Consider the following 14,689-nt stretch of genomic DNA (forward strand, 5'->3'; position numbering starts at 1 on the left):
TTAATTTCATCTGAAACTCCTTGAAAAGTGCATTGGCAGATTTCGGAGTATCCCGGGTTCAAAAGACAATAAATATGGACCAGATCCTGTGAGTATATTTGCTTTGCTATTTTATTTGGACGATTGAGCAAAACATTATTATTTCAGGCTTTTTATCAGACAATTGCGTTACATTATAATCACGTAATGAAACAACTCAAAATATTATAAACAAATGCAATTATTATAAAGTAACATAAGCTCAAAACTATTATTATTTGGGGTAGTCATAAGTAGCTAAGTACCCACACCTCAGTGGGCTTTCTATTAGACCATGATAGGTGAGCCGTATCGCCGTGTATAATGCTCGAGGCAACTGTTTTAATGAAAATTATTGTACACATAATATTATTTATCCGTAAGCAGCTAATTGTGAACAATCTCTAATAAAGGTCTGGCATAACAAGTACCAGTCGTCTGCTAATTGTGTGAATCCTGGACACTTGTAACGAAGCATTTCGGACCAACGAGCCTTGTAGCGACATCTTGTGGTTTCTGACGATATAACGTTGTTTTTATATTTTACCCGCAGGAAATCACAGATGGCGCTGCAGGGTTATCGATGGGCCCGAATATTTTTAATTATTTAATTTTCTTCAAAATTTGGTATATTAAAATTATCTGCAACATTTATTTTTGAAATATTATAATTATATTGTTTACATTTTTGGATCAAACAAGTCGATCGATTATTGTCGTTGATTCGGCGAATTTATGGTTTGGTAGATTTTTTCTAGTTTGGCAACTTTGTTCGTGGTTCTTGTGTCAGACTGACAGCTGGCTGAGCTGAGAGACAGGTTATGGAAAGTGGGGACGTCGCGAGAGCGCCGGAGACTCCACTGCCGTAACAATAATGTGGGCAAATTAAAAGCCACGATTTATCGGCGACATCAAGAGCCGATGTCTCGATTTAAATAAACAACTTAACCGAGATGGTGAGTCCTCGCAATTCTTCGTGCATATTTTTGCACCAACTTTGTGATAACCTCGAGGTCCTTGTTTTCAGCAACATCACTGAAATCCCATCGCCTAAGGTCCAGTGGGTGGGTTTAGGTTTCATCCGAGCGATGCCCAACTATCCCGGATGAACCTGTAAGTTATTTTCTTTGTTTTACACTCGTGAGTTGCATTGCCACGCTGTCAGCTGAACCACATGCTAATCATTGCCATTCCTTGTTGCAGATGGGGTTGTCTTGTGTTTTCTTTAAGTTTTAACGTTTTAAAGTTTTAACGTTTTTGCAAGTTTTAATCTAAGAAGAAGTTTATGATTGGATCAGACTATTTCAACAAATTTTGTGAATGAAGATTCCTACTGTTTTCTTCTGCTTTTGAGAGTTATTTCAAGCTTCATTTCGGCGGAGCTTGCCTTGGTTGGTTGCACGTCGAAGCTTTTCTTTGTGCGGCGCGCATGTGGATGTGCCGCGCCTCTCCTTTTGTCAACACTCCGGATAAGGCCCGGTGAAGGACTGCGAGGTTGACCGGTGGACGTGCAGCCCGCCAGCTGCGTAACAGTTGGCCCGCTGCGCCGCCATCGTCCAGCACGCCCTGGCCTGAGCCGGCCTCAACTCATCACCTGTACGGTATTCCGGAACGCCTCAGGTAGGCCTGATAGTCGGAGGTCCTCGAGTAAGTGAGGTGCCTACAGGTGTACGGACAGTGTTTTTAAATATAGTGATATCCCATGGTTGTTACGGAGTGACAATTAACCTGACGGACCAAAGCGCGACCTGTCTCCCTCCATAGGGTGTTCACCTACCTATGGTTGTACTTGTTAATTAAATGTTATAAGAATATACATTGTACGGATTCAAAGGGAGTTTTCTTTGTCTCATGCTCACCGGTCTATAACATCTAGCTGTGCCCTTCAGGTAAACACCACTTTATAAATTTTCTGAAACATATCAGTATTTTAACACCATTTCCTATTTTACCTACCTTCTCCGTTAGGTAACAAAAGATTTACGTTTCAGTGGCGCCCTTCTTGGTGAAATTGTCGCTCTGTGCAACCATTTAGAATAAGTGGTGTTGGCATAAACTTTGAGAATAAAAATTTAGTGAAAACAGTGTATTTTTTTATTAAAAGTGATGGGATTTTGTGTGAATTGTTTGTGTTTTGTTTGCATCTTAGGTTAAGTTGTGTCTGTTTCTTAGCATAAGTAAGGTTCTAGGCCTCCTACAGAGACCTAACTTAAGTACTTATTTTATTTGCAGTAAGTTTAAACCCAATTTTATGGCCTAAATGGTCTAGGGCTTATTGTCATTTTTAGTATTACATTTGTGTTTTCTTTTAACCTTTATAGGTATAAACTACAGGTTGAACCAATTTTTTAATGCTTACTAGCAATTATTTTTTACCAGGATTGAGTACCTATTTTTTTTAAGTAAAATTTGGACAAAAAATATCTATATTAAATGAGTTTTGTAAACATATAGATTTAATTAAAAAAACAATTTCACATTTAAAAACAATTATAATTTATTACTTTCTAGTTTTTTTTTTTAACATTTACAACAGGACATTGAGTGGAAATTGATATTAAGTAACTTTGTTTCATCATCATAATATTGATAGTTGTGCCGCTGCTTGGCAAACATTTTGCTTATTTGTTTTTTGGAATAATTTTAGATCTGTCTTTTAAAAAACAACTTTATTGAGAAATATTTAGTAGTACACTTGCTTACCATTCTTTACATATAAATAAAAAACATATATTACAACTTGAAAATAACAATTAAAAGTAAACATAACCTTAAACAAAATTAATTAAAAAACACTGTTGTTTCTTTTATTGTTTTGAAAATTATTTACAGGGATAGACTGAGAATTGATGTTGTGTGATAATTACACTTATTTGGTTTATATTTAATGAAAAATGTTATACATATATTAGATAATAAGTTTTGGAGGCAGACGGGTACATTTTGAGATATAAATTTACTTCAGTTTACTTCAAACCTCTTTACAATCTTGAAATTATAACTCTGAAACACAACCATGGATATCCAAACTGTTTATTTACATTCACTGCTTCGTGATGAATTAATATATGAGGTGAGTATTCGTGCAGAAGCACCAGCTGATACTGTTCTCAAATTGAAGAAACAGCTTAGGGAGTTGATCACTGGTTTCTCTCCGGATGAAATAATGGATGATGAACGAAGACCACAGGCAGAATTCCCAATCATCACCGAAAAGCTGAAGGAGCTGCAGGCAAAACTTGATTTAGCAGTGAAGTCTAGGGAACGTCATCACCTTATGCGTGCTAGGGCTTTATATAATCATCTTCATCACCGTCTTGAGCGTGTAGTATGCACGGAGTCTGTCGATAGGGACATCCAATCGAAGCTGATTAAAAATCTTAAAGCTTGCAGTCACTCATTGGAAAAATTGTTGACAACAAAAAACGTCATCGACCCAGAAGAGGAAAACCGGGTAAAAGGGACAGATGGTTCAGCAATTAATCTCATGAAATGGAATATTAAGTTCGACGGCCGTATGAGTCCACATACGTTCTTGCAATCGATAGGTGAACGCGCCTCAGCGTTCGGGGTCAGTGACAGTGTACTTTTCAGGTCCGCCTTTTGTTTCTTTTCGGACCAAGGTCTTCTATGGTACAGAGGTGTTAAGGAGCAGGTTTCGTCTTGGCAGGAATTGAGTGAGCTTTTAGTCCAAGAATTCGCACCCGTCGATTTTGATTATCGTTTGCTGGGGGAGATTAGAGCTCGCACCCAAGGACAGGATGAACCAACACACATCTATTTTGCAGTTATGAACTGTATGTTTTCACAATTGAAACGACCTCTTTCGGATAATGACAAATTGGAAATTTTAACACACAATATTAGGCCCGTTTTTAGAGAACAGTTAGCACTGTATGACATAACTACGATAGCTGAACTTAAAGATAAATGCCGTAAAATAGAATCTGCGCGACAAATGACACAGCTGTTTGTCGAACCACCTAAGCAGTCTAGTTTAAACAGTGACTTTGTTTACAAGGGTAAGGCGAAACCTGTAATGCCCGTCAGCGAATCCGCCGATAGTAGGGAAACCGAACAGGTTTCGGCAGTTCAGCCACCAATTCAGGCTCAAACTTTTAGGCAGCGACAACCGCCACATAATGAAAAGCCTGGTAGTTATGAAACTAAATCTGCGGCTAACAGGACAGTTTTTTGTAAAAGATGTAAGGTGTCTACTCACTCAACCGCAAGGTGTAGGGACAAGACAGTCAAATGTTTTAAATGCGGTCATTTAGGGTTTACGGTAAGGTCGTGCCCAAAATGTAATAACCCAAAAAACTAGGTTGCTCGGACAATAACGCCGATCCTCCATCGAAGGTCGAAGATGGGGATTGGAAAAATTGGTTACAGGTAGTAACTAATTTTTTTAAGCTGAACAACGTAGCTTCCGTTTTGTTCGAGCCCAATGATGATGACGTTCGACCATATTTGAAACTTAATGTCCTGGATTTGACAATTTATGGATTACTGGACTCAGGTGCAGCAATTTCTATTTTAGGTAATGGAGCACAAAAATATTTTGAATCATTAGGTTTCACAGTACAATCTGGGAAAGACACTAATGTAACTGTTGCGGATGGTTCCCAGTGTACCTCTACAGGATTTTTAATGTTGCCCATTACATTTAATGGAGTAACCAAAATTTTGAAATTTTTTATAATACCCAGTATTAAATTAAATGTTATTTTAGGCGTAGACTTTTGGCGGGCATACAATTTGATGCCAGAAATTTTTGAAAGTGTTTCCTACATGAGAGGTTCACAAAAGTTTGTAGAAATGCCAGTCAACTCTATACAAGCTTATGACAGTCTTCCCAATGATCACAAGGAGTTAGCGGAGCTTATGATAACGAAATTTCATGACATTTCTTTTGAGCGCAAAGGTTTAGGTAGGACGCATCTTACTCAGCATGTCATCGACACTGGGGTTGCGCCACCGGTCAAGTGTAGACCTTATCCCATGTCACCGGAAAAGCAGAAGGAACTACATAAGGAATTGGACAGGATGCTGGAGTTGGACGTCGTCGCTCCGAGCGAGAGTCCTTGGAACAATCCAGTCCTTATGGTTCCTAAAGCTGACGGTACATGGCGATTTTGTCTGGACTGCCGGAGGCTCAACTCTGTGACGAAAGGCGATGCTTATGCCATTCCCTACATACCCCAGATATTGGATAGCCTCAAGAATGCCAAGTACATCAGTTCTGTGGATTTTAAATCGAGCTTTTGGCAAATTCCACTCGACCCTAGCTCACAGGAGAAGACGAGTTTCACAGTGCCTGGTAGGGGGTTGTTTAAATTTAAAGTTATGCCATTCGGCCTGTGCGGAGCTCCTGCTCGCCAACAACGGCTCATGGACATGTTGTTTGGACATCCTTTCTGCAGTGACATAACTAAAGGCATGATATTCGTATACATAGACGATATTATAGTAGTTGCTGAAGATCTGGAAACACACATACTTCTGTTAAAGAGACTTCACGATAGGATACACAGCGCCAATTTAACTATAAACTTTGAGAAGAGTAAATTCTTCCGTAGCTCTTTAAAATATCTGGGATATGTAGTGGATGAGTTTGGGCTTAGGACGGATCCCGATAAGGTTCGTGCTGTTCTGGAGTTCCCGGTACCCAAAAATCCGAAGGAACTAAAAACCTTTTTAGGTGTTTGTTCTTGGTACCGTAGGTTTATTAGGAATTTCTCCACCATTGCAGCACCCTTACACGCTCTTACCAGCTCAAAAACCAAATATATCTGGAACCAAGACGCAGAAAACGCTTTTGATACATTAAAAACCAGTTTAGTTTCAGCTCCAATTTTAGCCTGCCCTGATTTTAGTAAACCATTTTCAGTTCACTGCGATGCATCTAATTTTGGCGTAGGAGGTGTCTTAGCGCAAAATATTGATGGCCATGACCGCCCTATCGCTTATATCAGCAGATCCCTTAACAAAAACGAACGTAACTATAGTGCTACCGAAAGGGAGGCGTTAGCAGTTGTGTACGCGGTTGAAAAATTTGAACCATATTTAGGTAGTAGACCATTCACCGTCGTAACCGATCACGCATCACTTAGGTGGTTCATGAATTTGGAGAATCCTACGGGACGCTTAGCTCGTTGGGGTTGTAGGTTATCCCAATTTAATTTTACAATCGAGCATAGGAAAGGGAAGGATAATGTCGTCCCTGATGCCCTCTCACGATTGCTGCATGTGGATGCCATCGATGCTCCAAATGCAGGAACCGGTGAGGAGTGGTATGATAAGGTTTACTCTGGATGTACGGCTTATCCTAAAAATTATCCCAATTATCGCGTCGAAAATGGTACTCTTCTACGATACAGCAAGGGTAAGTATGCCCTGACTCAGGAGTTTGATTGGAAGATTGTTGTGCCAAAGTCAAACCGTCTGCAGGTCATGTCCGAAAACCACGAACCACCGACCTCGGCACACCTCGGGGTGTTTAAAACGCACCGTAGGTTGTGTTTGAGGTATTTCTGGCCAGGAATGTACCGCGACGTGCTTGATTTTGTCAACAAATGCCGTATTTGTTCCGCTTATAAGCACAGGACCAAACTCACTCCTGGGATCATGGGTCAGCCTAAGCAGTGCTATAGGCCGTTTCAAGCTGTATCCGTAGATTTGGTAGGACCTCTACCACGATCACGTTCGGGTTACATGCACCTTTTAGTAGTAACATGCTGTTTTTCAAAGTACACCATGTTATTTCCACTTCGTCGAGCGACTAGTGCTGCAGTAGCTAAAAACTTTGAGAATTATGTGCTTCTAGCTCACGGGATTCCTGAAACCGTAATTACCGACAATGGGGTTCAATTCACGGGATCAGAATTCAGTGGCCTTCTCAAGAAGTACAATATTCCAAGAGTTCACTACGGGCCTAGGTACACGCCACAGATTAACATGGTGGAAAGGTATAACAAAACAGTCATGACAGCTGTTTCGTCTTATGTAGCTGACGATCATAGGACATGGGATCTTAATTTATTTAAGGTGCAGTTTGCATTAAATAGTGCGGTGAACGAAACCACTGGGTTTAGTCCATTCTTTTTAGTCCATGGCCGGGAACCAATTATTAACGGTTCTTTTTATAAAGATGACAATAGGGAATACGAGGTCTCTATGCCAAGGGACGAGTATGCGGGTGAATTTGGGGTCCTTCGGGATATTTTTAATAAGGTTCGAGTTAATATCGAGAAGGCTCACACGACGAACGCGAAGTACTACAACCTGCGACGCCGTAACGTTAATACTTTGCGCGAAGGTCAAGTAGTGTGGCGGAAAACGTACGTACAGAGTGACGCCGCTAATTTTAAAGCCTCGAAACTTGCCCCAAAATACGAGCAGTGTGTGATTAAAAAGGTCTTATCACCCTTGGTATACGATTTGGTTTCATTTAGTGGCAAGAACTTAGGTTCTTGGCATATAAAGGATTTAAAAATTTAATTTACAAATTGCCCCGTGTTCCCCCTTGTCATATTTTTTTTAAAACAAATTTTTCCGGCTTGGATCATTGTTTTTGGCTCAATCTAAATTTACATTTATAAAGCAAGTTAGTATTTTTCCTTTTCATGGTTAGCTTTGATAACATTTTGGTTTAGAAAAATAAAACTGGTGTGCTTACTTGTGTCGTAATAGACCTAGTAACAACCTATTTGTAACTTTCACGTTTTTTAAGTAGTCTTTTGATTTTTAAAATCACTAGATTTACTAAGATTTTATAAATGTTATACGTTTTTTTTGAGTGTGTTTATGTGTGCGCTGATAAGGCCCATACACACTAGCGTTTGCAACGCGCGTTTTTATGAACGCCCAATATAGCGTTTTTTTATGTTTTTTTTTGTTTAGGCGGTTATAGCCAAATATTTAATATAGTTTTCATGTTGCTCGTGACAACATTTTTTAGGCCTAATAGAAGCCATTTATTATAAATCTATTTAACATAGGAAACCTCATTAGGTTGACTATTTTTTTTTTCTTTCCTTTTTGACGGAGCGGGTAGTGACTCCTTAAATAAGCCTCTAGCAACTGTTGTTTTGTTTTTTGTCTTTGTCTTTAGAATTGGGGTATCGAGTGACACTAGGAGAGTCGTCAGCTCAACAGGGGTATGAATGTGGGTGACACCCAGTGAAATGGATACTGGGTGCTACTTTATGAAAGAAGTGAAAGGTGATCAATGAATGGTGAAGAATAACAGGTCGGGGTAATTGTTGTGCTTAGGGTTGTGCTGTTTATATGTTGGTTTGTGCTTCGTTACGTTTTTTTTTTATATAAATTGTTGTTGTCTCGTCTTCTGTGACAGATTTTTTTTTAAATTTGATATAATTTAGACTGGTTGTGCGCTCCAGGCTCTATGGCTGAGGGCAGCCGTGTTTCTCACCCAGTTCGAAACCTCTCGTGGGTAGGGGGGTATTGTAACGAAGCATTTCGGACCAACGAGCCTTGTAGCGACATCTTGTGGTTTCTGACGATATAACGTTGTTTTTATATTTTACCCGCAGGAAATCACAGATGGCGCTGCAGGGTTATCGATGGGCCCGAATATTTTTAATTATTTAATTTTCTTCAAAATTTGGTATATTAAAATTATCTGCAACATTTATTTTTGAAATATTATAATTATATTGTTTACATTTTTGGATCAAACAAGTCGATCGATTATTGTCGTTGATTCGGCGAATTTATGGTTTGGTAGATTTTTTCTAGTTTGGCAACTTTGTTCGTGGTTCTTGTGTCAGACTGACAGCTGGCTGAGCTGAGAGACAGGTTATGGAAAGTGGGGACGTCGCGAGAGCGCCGGAGACTCCACTGCCGTAACAATAATGTGGGCAAATTAAAAGCCACGATTTATCGGCGACATCAAGAGCCGATGTCTCGATTTAAATAAACAACTTAACCGAGATGGTGAGTCCTCGCAATTCTTCGTGCATATTTTTGCACCAACTTTGTGATAACCTCGAGGTCCTTGTTTTCAGCAACATCACTGAAATCCCATCGCCTAAGGTCCAGTGGGTGGGTTTAGGTTTCATCCGAGCGATGCCCAACTATCCCGGATGAACCTGTAAGTTATTTTCTTTGTTTTACACTCGTGAGTTGCATTGCCACGCTGTCAGCTGAACCACATGCTAATCATTGCCATTCCTTGTTGCAGATGGGGTTGTCTTGTGTTTTCTTTAAGTTTTAACGTTTTAAAGTTTTAACGTTTTTGCAAGTTTTAATCTAAGAAGAAGTTTATGATTGGATCAGACTATTTCAACAAATTTTGTGAATGAAGATTCCTACTGTTTTCTTCTGCTTTTGAGAGTTATTTCAAGCTTCATTTCGGCGGAGCTTGCCTTGGTTGGTTGCACGTCGAAGCTTTTCTTTGTGCGGCGCGCATGTGGATGTGCCGCGCCTCTCCTTTTGTCAACACTCCGGATAAGGCCCGGTGAAGGACTGCGAGGTTGACCGGTGGACGTGCAGCCCGCCAGCTGCGTAACAGTTGGCCCGCTGCGCCGCCATCGTCCAGCACGCCCTGGCCTGAGCCGGCCTCAACTCATCACCTGTACGGTATTCCGGAACGCCTCAGGTAGGCCTGATAGTCGGAGGTCCTCGAGTAAGTGAGGTGCCTACAGGTGTACGGACAGTGTTTTTAAATATAGTGATATCCCATGGTTGTTACGGAGTGACAATTAACCTGACGGACCAAAGCGCGACCTGTCTCCCTCCATAGGGTGTTCACCTACCTATGGTTGTACTTGTTAATTAAATGTTATAAGAATATACATTGTACGGATTCAAAGGGAGTTTTCTTTGTCTCATGCTCACCGGTCTATAACATCTAGCTGTGCCCTTCAGGTAAACACCACTTTATAAATTTTCTGAAACATATCAGTATTTTAACACCATTTCCTATTTTACCTACCTTCTCCGTTAGGTAACAAAAGATTTACGTTTCACACTCCATCAACGACCAACTTTATGATGAAGTGTAATTTAAAATAACACGTTGATTTGAATCTTTCTGCCATATTCCATCGCATTAATATTGCTTCACTAACACAGTTGGCTCGACCATTACCACCTATTACGTGGTCTAATATAAAGCTCGGTGAGGTATGGTACTTAGTTCATCTTGCGATGCATGTATCTCTGACTACTCCCATCGGAGTATAGTCTTGAGCTTCATCATCATCATCAGCCCATTAACGTCCCCACTGCTGGGGCACGGGCCTTCCCTATGGATGGATAGGGAGATCGGGCCTTAAACCATCACGCGGGCCCAGTGCGGATTGATGGTTATTAACGACTACTAATGCAGCCGGGACCAACGGCTTAACGTGCCTTCCGAAGCACGGAGGAGCTCGAGATGAAAACTTCTTTTTTTTTGTGGTCACCCATCCTATGACCGGCCTTTGCGAAAGTTGCTTAACTTCAACAATCGCAGACCGAGCGAGTTTATCGCCACCGAGCTCCTCAAAACTTGAGCTTATATTACATGTAATATATACGCTGGAATGAGAGCGAATAGAAATCCAGGAACGCCTTCAGCTGCTTGCTGTCCCGAGCATGTTATATGAACCAACAGAGGGTTTGTGTCCTTACCATTAAATGGGCAATGGGCTGATCTACCTATCATACCGTTGCCTAATTAGGAGTATGTATAGTACAGACTTCGTCCCTACAACACAATTCGTGTGCAATTTCCAACCTAACAATAGGACCTAAATAAATAAATTATAAAATAATTTAATTTTGTTTCACACAGTCTGGCTGTCGAGTTTTCTCTTATAACGTATATTCAGTCGCAACAATATATGTCAACGTCACAAAAATTACAATAAACACTTTTATAATGCGCGTTAGGTATGTGAAAAATTGCGTTGTTTTTCTTTTTTTCTTAGTTTTTCATTGTTTTATATTTCTACGGTTTCAAGTGGCGCTTTGACCGATTAATCTATTGTAGAAATTAAAGAATTATTTTTTTAAATTTTTAATTTTTGCCGTGCAGACGAGCACTTCGATCACCAAAGATTATACTTTGTTTTATGTTATTTTGTGCTAACATTTATTTTTCTTTCTTTTTGTTTACTACAGGTCCCCTTCCTGATTGGCTACGATCTCACCTTTTAGTAAGTGATATGAAAACATTATCATTAACATTTACCTAAATTAACACTTAAGATCATCTTGTAATTGTTATGTAAGTTATATCACTTTTTTGACGTGACTTATTGTATATTTCTCTCAAATGAGTTACTTTGCAGCATAATCATTATTGTAAATTTCAACAAAACACGTTTCCTATACTAAAATAATATTTAAAATATACAGTACAGTAGTACTTAAGTAACATACCGCGGAGGCCCGTGTTGCTCTATGGATAACATAGCAAAACAAAATCACAGTCAACACAAGTAAAGCCGCAAGCTAAACTTAGTGCGAAACAAAAAGCGAGTGGTTGACAACATTCGGAAAGCAGGATTACCGCTCATTAAAATAGACAAAAGAAAATAATAAAGAAATAAAAATGGATAGGAAACAATGGCCGTTGGGCGCCCAATCTGTCACGGGTGTCGGGTGTCGGCGGTGTCGGGCTGTCAGCTGTCAGGTGTCGCGACACCGCGCGCGACACCTCCCGACACCTGCGGGATTAAAAGGAAAATATTACAAAAAGATTCAGTTTCGCTTTTCTGGGTTCCGCGGGCGCGGAAACGTCGGATTTGTTCTACGTCAACTTGTAGTTGATTGATTGTCTTTGTCTGGGTATTGTGAGGTGAGTTTTTAATTACAATGTATTTTTTAAAAAGCACGAGTAATTCTTTGATTATTTTTTTTGAGTTGACTTACAGTAGGTACCTACATATTGTTTAATACGATAACAAATATTTGTAGCGTGATTAATATTTCATACCTTCTTCGATTGATGGAGGGGAGGCCTGTGCCCAGCATTGGGACGTGTATAAGCTGTATATAATGTTATGTATGATTAATTTAGAGCATGGAAATACAAATGACTAAGTATTATATTGTGGAGCTCGGTGGCGCAGCGGTAAACGCGCTCGGTCTGCGATTGTTGAAGTTAAGCAACTTTCGCAAAGGCCGGTCATAGGATGGGTGACCACAATAAAAAAAACATCTCCAGCTCCTCCGCGCTTCGAAAGGCACGTTAAGCTGTTGGCTGCGTTAATAACCATCAATCCGCAATGGGCCAGCGTGATGGTTTAAGGCCCGATCTCCCTATCCATCCATAGGGAAGGCCCGTGCCCCAGCAGTGGGGACGTTAATGGGCTGATGATGATGAAGTATTACATAGTTATTACATTATTCTTTTTTGTATTTTTTTATCACTATACAGATAGATGTTTAATACAAACTAGTTAAATGTATACATAGTTAGGTATTCGCGTTAAATTATACAAGTGATGTTGTAGATAATCGAGTAGGGTCACCTTAATCGCGCAGTGTGGGTTAACGAACTGACATTAATTACTTATAATCGCAACACGTGTGGGGATAACTAAAACACACAACAACAAATATATTCAGAGCTTTTAGCGCAAAACGGCCCCTGAAACAGACTCAAAATTGATCCCATTACACAAACACTTTACCGTGCAATTAAAACGAAATATTACAAGCATAATAATTTCGTAAGCAAACCTTTTAATGCACGGATAATGTACCGCTACTGCGTACATTCTGACACAAATGTGTCTAGTTCGACATAATTTATATTTTGACACGGAACACGCACTTTATTCTAGCGACTGTACCGTAAACACCTTTGGCGGTGGTTGCCAACATTTTTTGGCACACGTCTATTTTTTTCTTGGTTTGAAATAAGCGATATTTCTCAGGTAATCTGTCGAGACAACAGCTGTGGTTTCTCTCTGTATTTATTTGTGATGGTACGACAAGAATGCCATTACAGTTTGTTTGGAATGACCGCGTGTTATTGCCGATTTTATTGTCACTCTATACGTAACTGTGAGTGCGAAATACTGTACCGCGCAGTATTAGTGCCAACATACAGTCAGTAATGAGCTGCGCTTGACACAGCGCTTGTTTATGTGAACCCAAGGATTACCTATCATTAAAATTTATTTAGCACGTAAATGATATTCATACACAATATTATGATGAACATTTTATCTTAATAATACTCAAAACGAAATGTTTGTTAATAAATTCTCATCTTAAACACAAACAAACTGTATACGTCGAATTGCGCAGGAGCTGAAATAAGACTACTAAATGGTCATCCATCTTCTTGAAAATGGTCATCTCTTCTTCTTCTTGATCTCTCGTATCTTCTCGATCCCTACTAGAGTATATCTTTCTCCCTAGCGTTATCCCGTTTTCACAGGGCCCGCTAACCTAACCTGAAGAATTGATAGATTCGGTTTTATACAGAAGAGACTGCTTGTCTGACCTTCCAACCGGAAGGGAAATCCAGCCCCATGCAGGTTAGGTCACATACCTCCGAAAACATTAAACTGTAAACCAACTTAACTAAATCAAATTGTGCAAATTGATCTAAAATACATTTTCGCTTCGATTCAAAGTAACTACGCGCTAACACACTCGAGTGCGGCATTGAACAATCAACTAAGATTGTATCGACGCGAACACATGAGTATCGTTTACAAATTGTAAAAAAATCCACTCCCAATAGAAACCTGATATTTCAGAATCAAACTGAGGTGAGAGTATTCCCTACGGCCTAATAAGTTGGAAGCCGTCGGTAAAAAGATCCAACCGTGCTACTGGGTGTACGTAATGATCATCTGACACGCTTCTCGCTAACGATCACACCTACATCACACCGGCCTGTGGGACAACTATTTATGATCAAATTAATATTTATTAGGTACTTATACCAAATTAAACGATTGATGAATGTGAAGGAAGAAAAAGAAGTGTGTCAGGATCGAAGCAAATGGAATTGCATAGTCTCTGCTTACCCTTATACTAAATTCTACATTCATTTCTACAGTCCATTTAACAACTTTACACACATATTAAAAAGCTATGCCCGTCTTTCTGTCGGAGTGAACAGCACCACAAATCAGTTACACAGAAGCTGTAGTAAAATTGATGAGGAGCTCGGTGGCGCAGCGGTAAACGCGCTCGGTCTGCGATTGTTGAAGTTAAGCAACTTTCGCAAAGGCCGGTCACAGGATGGGTGACCACAAAAAAAAAAAGTTTTCATCTCGAGCTCCTCCGTGCTTCGAAAGGCACGTTAAGCCGTTGGTCCCGGCTGCATTAGCAGTCGTTAATAACCACCAATGCGCACTGGGCCCGCGTGGTGGTTTAAGGCCCGATCTTCCTATCTATCCATAGGGAAGGCCCGTGCCCCAGCAGTGGGGACGTTAATGGGCTGGTGATGATGATGTAGTAAAAAATGACGATTCAAAGTGTTCCCTACTGAATGAAGATATTTTTGAATTTTAATTTAAATAAAATAACTTTCAGCCATTTGAATTAATTTCTTAATTTCATATATGTTCATTTTTTTGTAAGTATGTTAACTAGATGTTTATAAATACAGACATAACATGAAATGGCGAAAACTTTTTCTATAAAATAGGCAGATAAGGTAGGTAAAAATAAGGATAAATAAAAAACGTTCACA

At 39.8% G+C, this 14,689-nt stretch overlaps 2 long non-coding RNA genes across 2 annotated transcripts; both read left to right on the plus strand.

The window, feature by feature from the left end:
• Positions 1–846: 846 nt before the first annotated feature.
• On the plus strand, positions 847–2,427 carry LOC126369356 (uncharacterized). The gene is made up of 3 exons (XR_007566694.1): positions 847–974; positions 1,046–1,131; positions 1,222–2,427. It is a non-coding gene; the product is annotated as an uncharacterized LOC126369356 (long non-coding RNA).
• Positions 2,428–8,848: 6,421 nt separating this feature from the next.
• On the plus strand, positions 8,849–9,947 carry LOC126369357 (uncharacterized). The gene is made up of 3 exons (XR_007566695.1): positions 8,849–8,976; positions 9,048–9,133; positions 9,224–9,947. It is a non-coding gene; the product is annotated as an uncharacterized LOC126369357 (long non-coding RNA).
• The last annotated feature ends 4,742 nt before the right edge of the window (positions 9,948–14,689 follow it).

Source organism: Pectinophora gossypiella, chromosome 9 (genome assembly GCF_024362695.1).
Source record: "Pectinophora gossypiella chromosome 9, ilPecGoss1.1, whole genome shotgun sequence".
NCBI classification, from domain to species: Eukaryota; Metazoa; Arthropoda; class Insecta; order Lepidoptera; family Gelechiidae; genus Pectinophora; species Pectinophora gossypiella.